We start from the raw sequence: 12,179 nt of genomic DNA on the forward strand, positions 1-12,179 counted from the left end.
TTTGTTTATGAAGTAAGTATGCTTGAAATCCTTATTTCAATGGTCGTTATGGTCCTTACCATTATTCAAAGCCATGACATTTTAAAAGTATTTTATTGCCTACTTTGGGGGAGCAAACCTTAGATCCTTCAGAGACGTCAAAAATGACAAAGGTTACTTTTAGTATCCTTCATCACCTTCAATATTCAGTGCTCTTTTCAAATAAAGCCAAAAACTAACAATAATTATAATTTTATATATAAATCGTAGATGATAAAGTCCTGTCGCTATAGCATAAACTCTATTCTCTTTTTCGCTACTAAGAAGCAGAGAGTTTTTGCATGAAGCAGAGAGTTTTTGCATCTCTCCTTAGCGTCTTTCTTCCTTACTTCTTACTTCTCTTCTCTATATTCTTCGTAAGGCAAAACGTGCGTATTATTTATGCGTAGACATTCTGGCGCCGCTTGGTTAGCTTGAGATGAGCGTGAGCGAAATCTAATAAGAGAGATAGTTAAAGCAAATACACAATGAGAGAGAGAGAGAGAGTGAGCAGAGTAAATTGTATTCTCGAGAGAGAGAGAGAAAATGAAATGAACGTAAATATTAGTGAATCACATTTCGATGCTCCGCTCAGAAGTGTGTGAAGTGTTGCGGCGAGCGGATCGCGTGCGCAGCGCTAAACAAAAATCCTTAAAAACGTTACCATACAAACACATACAAAACACACACACAACACACACACACACTCTGGCAATGTATATACGCTCATACAAATGTTAAGCACGCGCGCGCAAAAGAAAACATAAAACCGAAAAAAAAAAAAAAAAAAAAATAAAGCTTCAAATTCCAAGTGAAATGGTGCACAAATGAAAATAGCAAACGAAAAATAAGAAGAAGAGGACATCAAAAACACACACAACACAGAGAAAATGGACATAAATTGAAGTGAAATTAAAGTTGAATTAAAACGAAAAATCAATGTCGACGCACACACACACACAATACACCTCAACGCACACGTGTGTTTCACATACGCACACATACAGACACAGCCACACACACATGCACGCACTCGTGCTTGTTTATGGCGGTGAAAGCCTTTCAAACAAAGTGAAAGTAACAAAATTAGCAACAGCAACACAATAAGCAAAAGACGTAGAGGAAGAAGAAGAAGAACAACAAGAAGAAATAAAGTGAAATTTAACGGTATAGAATTTTGTGAGCGAAGCAAAAGTGCAATAAATTTCTTGCCATAGCATACTTTTGAGCTGAGTTCTAAATTTTTAATTTTACTCTAGCCGCCTGGCCTTTTATTTTTTCTCTCGCTCTCTCTCTTTTTCTATCTCTGTGTGTGTGTGTGTGCGTGCTTCTTGGCTTGTTTTCAAAGTCGGTCAGAATTTAAAAAAGAAAAACAACAACAGCGGCAACGGCAACACGGCCAAAAAGAAAAGCAATATCAAGAGGCATGCAACAAAAAGTGGCGGCAACATCAGCCGCAGCCGTATCCGTAGCAGCAGCAGCAGCAGCCGCAGCCGCCTGGACTAGGACTACAAAAACGAGATAAACACGCAAAACAAAGCGAACTGGGTCAAAGCGGCAAAGGCAAGACGAGAAACGCCAAAGGCGGCGAGCAGTGGAGGTGGAGTTGGAGGTGGTTGGTGGCGGGCAGGTGGCGGCGCCATCCATGCAGGTGCAGCGTACACATCCTTAGCATGTGAGCACAAATATGTAGCATACTTAATGGCGCAAAAACAAACGAACAACAAAAAAAGGGTAAGTCACATGAAAGGGTTTTAAAACAGAGAAACAGAGAGAGAAGATTGCTATTCAGTGGCTATTTAGGGGTAGTCGGCGGTGCGGGTGGAAAGGATACGCATATTTGTCCTTGAAAATCTTACATTCTCTCCCTTTCTCTATCTCTCACTGTCTCACTGGCAAAATGTCTGTTTGAGTTGAACAAAAAAGCAAAGTAAAATATATATAAAAATAAAATGAATCCAACACATGGATACGCGCATTTGCTAGGAGTCGAAAAGTAAACGTCGAATGCCGAAAGGAGCAATAACAGCGAAAGAAGAAAAAATACCAAAAAAAAAAGGGGAGAGCGAAATGCCAAATGGAATAACAGTAAAATAAAATATCCTTGGGAAAGTTACGCTTGCAGGCGACGCTGACGTCGATGCTGACGTTGGCAGCAGAGCCCCCTTTGAGTCCAACAAGCAGTTCTGCGTTGCTTTTTCCCTGAATATTTGTATGTGTGTGTGAGTGTGAGTGTTGCCTGATGTGGGTCATAAATGTTACTCCATTTTTATGGCCAACTTGCACACGACGCAACGACAGCAGCGACTGCTGCTAGGGCAATGGTAAAAAGCAAATGAAAGAGCTGCCAGCATAACCAAATGTCGGGAGTTCCTAAGGGCAGGAATATACATAGGTATATATGTATGTATGGCAAAAAAGCAAAAGCAAAACGGAAAGGGCATTAAATGGCCAAGCGAAGTTACAACGTTCTCTGTTTGTGTTTCTCCTTGGCAAGGACGAGGACAAAGTGGGCAGAAGAGCAGCGGCAAATGCGAGGGCAGCTTTGTTTTAGCATAGAAAAGCATCTAAATATTCATTAGACAGACTTGGAGCGAATCAGAGAGTTGGCGAGAATGAAACAGAGAAACATAGAGCGAGTAAACTTTCATTCTTAATTAGAGATGCAAAAAGCTTGGAGTAAACATGAAAATTATTTCATATTAAACACACTGAGTTAGTTAAGTGGAAAGCTTTAAAAGCAAACAAAAATATGCAGAAATATTGAATGAAATTACTTAATAACATTGTCAGGCAAAAGTCAAACTATTTTCATGGCAACGGTTCAAGAATTTGCATAATTAACATTTCTTAATATTAATATGAAGAAGACGGTTTATTAATCTAGAATGCAAAGTTAGATTTATATAATCATAATTTCCAGATAAGTAAGGTTTCTAGAACTTTTGAGTTAGAGGTTTATCTTTTGCACTCTATTCAAATTCCAATTCCCACGTTAGATTCCACTTCAAATTGATTAAAGTATAACATTCAACCATATGAGAATATATTTTAATTTTTATCTCAAATGATTGTAACTAGAGATAAAGCAATGAAAAGCCAAAACAAGTCAAGTTATAAAAAAACACCAACTACTAATGTGACATGCCCTTTGACAAAACATACATACTTACATTAAAAAAAGAATTCACTTTACCAACCACTTAGCCAAATGTCATGGCATTTAACAGTATTCCCATTGAGAGCATTCAAGGACTTTGCCGGGTTCGGATCAGATCACTAGCTTGTCGTTAGAGATGGGATATAAAATTTCAAAATGGTGCTAAATAAATGTGTTTGACTTCGAATGAAATTGGATTTATATGTCCAAATCATGCATTACTATGTGGTTAAGAAAAATGAAGTAGGAATATTTTATACTACTCTCTACTGAGTCTTTGATTGAATATCTTAGTTAACTGTCCTTCAAAAGTTTAGTTTAGTAATATTTTCTAATCTTACTAGTAAAGCGAATGAAACACGTTTGATTCTGCAGAGCCTTTCATTAAAATTTAAAGTTTCTATTCAATCTTTATTTTCTATTAGAAATATGCGTATCCTGCTATGATCAACTGCTATCTCGCTCTATAACTGATTAATAAAATATAGAGTAAGATATAACTTAAAACTTATTTGTATGTATAAACTTGTAGCATAGACTACAATACACTTAAGATTATTATTATTCCTCTATAAATAGATGTACTTTATACTAATTGTTACTCAACTAGGCAACTAAACTAAACGAGGTTTCCGGTTCGAATCACCGGCTACTAAATGAATGTAGTTTACAACTCTATATTTTATAAAGTTACTAATAATACCAATAATATGTGGCTTTTAAAAATTTTAAAAAAGATGTATCCCAACCATTGGCGCATCTAGAGCTGTCACATGCCCTCTAAAGTATGCAATGTGCAATATAATATTCATTGTTTTCAATAAATTCATAGCTTTTCGCATGTTTTGCAGTTTAAAAAGACTCTATAAACATTATTTGCATTGAAGATTGAAGATAAGCACAGTAGATTGGAAAAGTTCTTGGAATGCTTGATAAGACGCATTCCTAGGCTGCTTATTGCATACTTTAAGGGTTCAACTTTACAGCCCTAGATCCGTCTGATGATCTGATAGAATATAGAATAGAATAAAATATGAAATGTTTGCAAAATATTAAAACAGTTACTGGCTTTGACTTCTGATGGCTTCTAGCCTGACAAATGATTTGGATATAAAAGTAAAGATTTGAAAAATATAAAGAAAATATAAAGTTTTTGTTACAAAATTTCAAATGTCTTGAAAGTTGAAATAATCAATTTTCTATAATATTTGTAAATATTTGGCATACTTACTTTAAACTGATGAGTCACATGAATATTTAATATTTATACATTGTATTTGAAAATCCCATTCTTTTGAGTGCCTACATAAACATATGTACATATATGCATTTGTATATTGATTTTATGGTGAATATTTTCTTTACTTTACACTCTTTATTTATGCATTTTCCTCATTCTACATTTAACTTGAAGGTTACAAGAACGGTTTGTTCTTGTTTTTGTATATGTATTATGTCTTAGTTCATTTCACTTGATTACTCCTTTTGATGATTCCTTTTGATAGTAACTTTCCTTGAAAGTTTTCCTTTGCTTTTTTTGCCATCTCCTTGTGTTGTGTCTTGATTTTCTTTTGAATGTTTTTCTTGGTTTAACTCTTCAAGTTTGAGTTTTTTTTTTCCAAGCTCGGAATTTAGCTATGTAGCTGGGCCAATAGCTAATCCAATTGCATGACATTTTCCCCTTGGTCCTTGAATGGTTCTGTGTGTCTGTCCCTGTTTCTGCTAGCGCTGCCGCCTCAAGTGGCAATTAGAAGACAACTTGGTGACAGTTTCATGACATTTGCTGTGAATTTTTTTTTTCTGCTAACCAATCTTGTCGTTTTTTTTTTTTTTGCCATTTTATGTAAGGTCTTTTGTGGCAGCTCTTAGGGGGGCATGCAATTCAGTTCTGGCTGCTGCCCCATATTTTAGTGTGTGTGTGTGTGTGTGGGTGATTGTAGGCGTCGCGTGACCTTGAGAGTGAAAGAGAGAGACAGAGAGAGAGAGAAAGAGAGAGAGTAGGTAGGCAGTGGCCGCCGCGCGTGTTGAGCTTCGAATGCAAATCCATTGAAAGCGCACGACTGCAGTTCAAGGCTACTTTTACGTTACGCAAGCAGGATAACTACCGCTCTCTCTCTCTCACTCTCTCTCTGCATGTGTGTGCTTGTATGTTTGTCTCTCTATGTGTGTGTGTTTGTGCATCCTTGAGCATTGCCAGAACTGTTCAACCGGGCCATGTTGCATGCATTTTGCAGTTGACATTTGCAACACTAGCGCCAACTGAATCCCGTTATATAATTGCAGTCAACAAAATTTTAGGTTTCTTCTGCTTCTCCCCTTACTTTAATTACTCAAGTTCATATCCTTTGTTTAGTGTAATGCAAGCACAGTAATCCATGGCTAAAGTGAACCCTAAGCAATGCTAAGTAAGCAAGAAAGACTTGTTTTAGGGTTGCTCTTAAATTTATCTAGATTTTTAAGGTAGTGCCAAATTATAAATTTTTTATCTACTTTTTCTTTTGGCAAGTATTTTGACAATTATTCGACTCTTTTTATGGACTTGTTTTCCAAAGTTGCTTTAATTTCTTTTCACTTTCTTTTGAAATCTTTGCCTTTAACTTCTTTGCGATTTAGTTTTCGATATCTTTTTGATTGATTTCCCGATTTCTTTTAGACTTTCTAACGACTTCTTTTCGACCTGGTTTCCAATTGTTTTCGAATCTGTTCGACTTATGTTCGAACTTATTCTATAGCTTTTTCGAATTTCTATCTTAGGAATAATATTTTTTAAGATCCTTAAACCATAATCTGTTATGCAAATTGGTTATCTCTAAATTGTTATCGTTTTTTCCAAAATTATTTATGATTTTTGTGATTTAATACATAAAACTATTATGGATATTTATAACTGAAATAATATATATATCTTGATTAATTTTTTAAGTGAATCATAATCATAATTTATCTGTAAATACAGTTAAGTCTAATTAATTGTTTTTGGCTCGATAAAAAACGAATACCATTTGTAATGATTTACAGGACTTTAAAGTACAAGGTTTTGATTTATTAAGGTTTTCGATTACATATTATACATAAGTATATCTGAGTCCAAGATTCACTTTTACTAAAGTTTTTACTTAGTATGGCAAAATGTATTTACTGTACTTTTAACTACATATATTCAATGTCATTTCGCTTGCAATATATCATTGTGTTTGGCCTCCCATTGCCGCCCATTTGAACTTTTCTTTTTCTTTTTTTTTTTTTTTGGTTTTTTGCCCTGCTTGCGGCTTGCTTCTGGTTGCTGCTGAGTTGCCTTTGCCTCAATGTCATTGCATATTTGAGTAGGTTTGTTTAATCGAAATGTGCTTCAATGTGTATGGGCGTTGGGGCGTGGCACAGTGTGTGTGTGTGCGAGTATGTGCGTGTTCCTGTCCATGAATATGACATAAGTCTACGCACACACAATACATATGATGTGTGTATGATTGTTGTTATCAGAAGCAAATTGCTGAGTTGATCCACGCCCAATCCCTGAGCCCAGGTAATCGGTTATAACCTCCACACACTCCCCCACACACACTGACTCTTTGCCCTCTCTTTGGTAACGTTTTTTTCCCCCATATGGATGTATGTATATAGAATACTTTTCATGTAGAAATTGATATTTGAAATGCAGTCAAAGGAAATATTCATAAGCATAATGTCAACTTGTCAATTTTTTTAGGGCAAAAAGCCAAATCATCAAAATTCAGGACAGTATATATAATTGAAGTTGTCAGTTTTGGCATAAAGTGCAAAAGGCGTAGAAGAGTGGGAGAGGGAAGAGTTCAGTTCTAACTGGTAGTTGCTCATTAGTTCTTCACATTTGACCCGGCAAAAAAACGAATTGGCACAAACCAAAGGGTACAATTTCATTAAAAACTTGTGCCTCAAAAAACTTGTTAATTACTGCTTCTGGCAATCAGAAAAACAACAACAACTTCTATGTGAATGTTTTATATAAAATGCAATTAGTTTGCGGCCAGAGCAAATGCAACCAAACTTCAACAGCTATTTTGTTGTTGTTGTTGTTACCACTACTCTATAAATAAAACAACTAACGATCCAAACAAAAAACCAAATAACAAAATTTTGTGGTCTAATCTAATATTTGCCATCATCATCATCATTATCATCATCATCATCATGGCCAACATTGGCGTTGGTCATCAACTATACATAAAAGTGAAATCCCAATTGTGTAACTGTTTATTCATTTATTTAAAGCTCTCAAATTACAAGACCAACAAAAACATTCATCAATATTTAATGTGAATCCATAGAGTTTAGGACACGCAATTTATATTTGCATAGAACTTATCAAATGGTTAAAGTAATTAGGGACTTAACCTGGACAACTATTTATTGTATCTAGCTAGCTACATAAAGCTTTAATAAATGTCCTAGTGAATGATGTGGGGTAGGTTCAGCTAGGTTTCAGATGGGGTCATGTTAAAGCTTGGTAGTTAGGAGTTAGGGGGCAGGCGAGGAAAAATGCAAATCAACAGTGCAGAAAACTGCACAAAATCAACCCAAAGACGCAGAAACAAATCACAAAAACAAAAAAGAACTGTATTCAAATGAAAGAGAAAGAGTGAGCCAGAGAAAATGGGGAAAATTTGCGAAAGAAAAGCGACTAGTAAAAACAATTTGCTGTAATCAAAAACGAAATCAGCAAAGCGCAAGCCGCAACGTCGCAATGGCCAAAGAGAATCATTTTTTTTTCATTTTGTAGAACAGCCAAGAATATTTTATTAAGTACAAGTCGATAAGGGAAATGCTCTACAAAGTGTTGACAGAAATTCGTCGAAGTAAGCTACATTTTTTCTAGTCACTCAACTACTATATGTGGTTGGTCTTATGAAACTTATATTTTTATACTATGTACTTCGATTTCTTAGTTTCAGTTTTGCATTATTGCTTCAGCTAAAGGTTCTTTAGATTAGGTATAAAATGTCTTGAACTTAACGCTCAAAGTATTCTAAAAACTATGAAGATCTTTTGGAATGTTTGGTTGGCATTTCAAACTATGTTTTAACCATTTATCGGCTACAAAATATTCCAAAAATATTTATAGCTCCAAAATTTCAAGTTTAAACCTTTGACTTTGCATGTTGTATTCTACGGTTGGGATAGGGTCATGTTAATTATTGATTGCTTATAACTTAAAACAATATTGGTCCATTTAAATGGCCTACATTAATCTGTATTACTAACCACTATTGCATGACATATATGAGGTTATTAAGTGACCCGAAAGTTCTAACAAAGTTTTGCATTGTTATTTCTTAATATTTCAAACTTTACTTCCTTCAAATAGAAAGTTATTTCAACTAGAAATTTAATAAAAATTAAATGAAAATACATTTGTATATCCTAAGCTCATCAAATTTATAGATTTCAGTGTTACTTCACTTTAAAATACTTCTTAAAGTGGTTTAGTTATTTTGTTTGTCAATCCAAACACATTATTCTATAAATATTTAATAGTCAACTGTTTGCAGGTGTCTGCATTTTGAATTAGATTTTCAACTAAATCACTTTAAAGAAGAATAAATTCAATTTTTAGGTTGTAAAAACATTACGAGTTATTCTTTAAAGCTTGTCAATGGTTTTTAGGTCATGTCGAAATATATATTTTACATTCATTTGGGGTTTTTTTTTATAGATATTTACAGAAAATGAAGTGAGTGAGATTTGTTTTTTCTAACTTGGCAAAAGTTTGCAATTGTCATCTTTCTTCATTGCTAAAACTAGTTGAGAATTATAACTTAACTTAATTGAGCAAAGCTTTTGATTTCATTATCAGACAAAAGAGAGTTTTTGGTTCTTAGTTAGCTTAAAGACTTTATATTTTGTATTGAAACACTCCATGCAAAAGTATTCACAATAAAACTGAATTCTAAACTAATATAAAGTCTCTGAAAAGGATTAAAAGATGGCACTGATCCCTTTTGTAAAAATTCTTAGAATTCCAATATTTCTTTCATTGTTAGTTCTTGCCAGCAATTTGCATTATTTTTTATATGTTGTTTGCATAGTCGGCCACAAAACTCTTGCCAATGTTGTCATTGAATCCAATCACCATTTGTTTTAATGACATTCTGAACTAACAGAAAACTTTCAATGGAAATTCATTATTTTTACAACTCGATGAAACTGTCTAAGCACATTGTGCTGATGTTTGGGTTAGAGTATAATCAGTGCACGGGCAGGCAACTGCAGTAGATGTGGGCCCCCCACCAGCCACCAACGAGCCAGAGTCAACACGAAAGCTCTAGTCCAGGGTTTAGTCCGAGTCCTGCATAGTAATCCCCGTGCACCTGGCAGGTGCGCTACGTGAAGTGCCACGGCATGAGGGCATGAAGAGCGCTGGTCATCATTATATATTTGTTGTCACTTGGAAAATATTTGTGCTTGGCGCTTGATTTATGCGTCGAGAACCATGCCACAAGGCGTAGCACGAATCGAGCAGCAAAAGCAGCAGCAGTGAAATGCAAACAATGAAAGCAAAGAGCAAAGCGGATGGGAACAATGTGGATAGAAAACGCAGACTCACTGCCCCGTCCACACGAAAGTGGTATATGCAAATGTCAGCTGGAAATAATAATAGAAGCTGCCAGTTCAGATAGAGAGAAATGCTTTCTTTTTTTTTTTGGTCTGTTGTTCCTGCATCCCGATTCTATGGGTATATTAAAATTCTTTCAGTTCAACTATTACTCCTGCCTGTGACTTGTTAAAACGGATGTTGCAATGTTGCTTTTAGAATGTTGTTGTTGTTGCTATTTTGTTGTTTGACCAATTGTTGTCACTGCCAGAGTGAATGTTTGCACAAGGCAACAAAGGCCAAAACAAAACGTAGAAGAAACTATGACCAAAAAACTGAAAATAAAAAATTATGTATACAAAACATATATTCGAAAGTGGTAGAAGGACTAGAGATACCTTTTACCGAAAAGAAATAGGTAAAAAGTTGAGTTTTAAAGATTAATCTACAGTATTTTAGCTATACCAAATTAATATGGCCATTTAACAACTTGTTTATGTAATAGTATTAATATAATTTTTAAGCCTTAAGAATATGACAAACATGAAAAAATAATCTCTTAACTTTGATTTGTAGCATTTAATTATTTACAAAAATATATTTTACAATTAATTTGTTTTCAAATTCCATTTAAAATTTTTCCTCTACGACAACTTTGTACTTAGAAATAAAGTTTCCCAAAAATTTACTTAAGTAAACTTCAAACTCAAGTTCAAGTTCAAGTTGTAACTTCTTAACATTTTCTTTGGCATACCTTAGGATACCCATTTTTAGCCCTTCTTGACACTGGGTATTTCAAGTCAAGTAAAGTAAAGGAAAAGGGTTCAACGAGAGAATAAAAATTGTGGCCAATACATTTGCTGGCACACGAAGGAGGGATGGATGGGTGGATGGACAGAAAGGGTTGGCCGAATTAACAATTCAATTTAAACTGACTCTGAGCAGGGGACACCGCACAACAAAAGGCGCACACACACACACACACACAAAATACTTGACATGCCATAAAGCAAAAAGCAGGCAGAGTGTCCAGGATAAGAACAAGGACTAGGGACCAGCAGCCGGACCCTCGACTGATGGGGCTAGAACTTGAACCAGGATATGGTTCAAAGGTTGACGCACACACTTGACAATGACAATCGTTTGTTTTGCTGTCAATTGTTGTTGGGGCTCCACAATTTAATAAAGGGCTTAAGGAAAAAGAAAACCAAAAAAAGAAATAAAAAAAGAAACAACAACGAAAAGGCTAGGAAAGGAAACGAGAAAGTGGATGTGGAATAAGCCAACAACCAAAACAACAGCAACAACAACAGAAAGAAAAGGAAAACTTTGTTTTTTTTTTCTCTTTGTTTTCTTACTTTTCTTTGCCATTTGCCAGGCGAAAACTTTGCCGTCAACATTGTCATTGGCGTCGCAGGTGGGCTGGTCCTGTCAAGCCACCACGCCCACATTGCGTGCACCAAACTCTTTGACATTGTCATAGTCTAGCTGAAACTAGAAAAAGCCTGAGAATTCTATGGCCAAGTGGGGGTTGGATGAATGAATGGACGGGGTGCCGGGTGAGGAAATTGTCCTTGTCTCGTATTTAGAGACAACCTTTATTAAATTTGCGCTTTGGCTTATAATTCAAACTGTAAGCAGACAGACACAACTCAAAAGAGGAGTTTGCTAGATGGTTGGGGGCGTGGCAAGTCTTTGTTCAACCTGGTTGTCAGGTTTTCTTTTTGTTTTTTGCTTCTTGTTCTGGTTGCCCCGTGGCGCAGACGTCGCCATCATTTTGTTAGCGTATTTAGATTTTAATTTGCGATAGAAAACTTCTTAATAGGATTTCACTGTCGCACGCATACACACAAACACAAACACAGACACACACACATTGAGCTATACATATGTATAGCCATATCCTGAGACATCCTGGGACATAAACACGCATTAGCAGTCACACACACACACACATATTTTGGGAACCATTGGGAACTCCTTTTTTTATTTTCTTGAAAAGGAGCCAAAAAGTTGTTCAACACTTCGCTGCCTATTTAGACTTCTGACTTTAACCTTGGGTTATATGTATGTTGGACTGTCTATTATCAGCGTGGCATACCTAATAGATATATAAAGCTTATAGAGGAGTGGTCAATGTGAACGAGCGAAAGTAGCTCCTTTCTTATCTACCCTAGCAAAAGGGAAGTATAGCCATTCCAATAGAGAGTTAGTAACTTTTTTACATTTTATTCTTAAAACCCTTTTCCTTCTTTCTAAAGAGAGGGAAGTCTCTGTATTGACCTAATTTGATCGTATGAATCACTTTTGTGCTTAGATATCTAAGATCGTTTACTTTCAAAAAGAAATTACCACTTTTCTTGATGTTCACTGCACATTCCTATCTACAGTAAAAACTTGATACACAGAACTTTCATATAAAGAAAAACCCAA

At 35.4% G+C, this 12,179-nt stretch overlaps 1 protein-coding gene across 2 annotated transcripts in view; it reads left to right on the top strand.

Moving 5' to 3' along the window:
• The first annotated feature begins 622 nt into the window (after positions 1-622).
• The window catches only part of Hs3st-A (Heparan sulfate 3-O sulfotransferase-A), a 55,670-nt gene continuing 44,113 nt past the window's right edge, over positions 623-12,179 (top strand). Inside the window, exons 1-2 of one of the 2 annotated variants that reach the window (XM_068291169.1) lie at positions 623-1,185; positions 1,367-1,752. The gene's annotated coding sequence lies outside the window, so the exon portion shown is untranslated. Of the gene's footprint in view, positions 1,753-12,179 lie in introns of both variants that reach the window. The other variant, XM_068291168.1, reaches the window with a different exon arrangement.

This window comes from Drosophila tropicalis, unplaced genomic scaffold (assembly GCF_018151085.1).
Source record: "Drosophila tropicalis isolate 14030-0801.00 unplaced genomic scaffold, ASM1815108v1 contig_593, whole genome shotgun sequence".
In the NCBI taxonomy this organism is placed as follows: Eukaryota; Metazoa; Arthropoda; class Insecta; order Diptera; family Drosophilidae; genus Drosophila; species Drosophila tropicalis.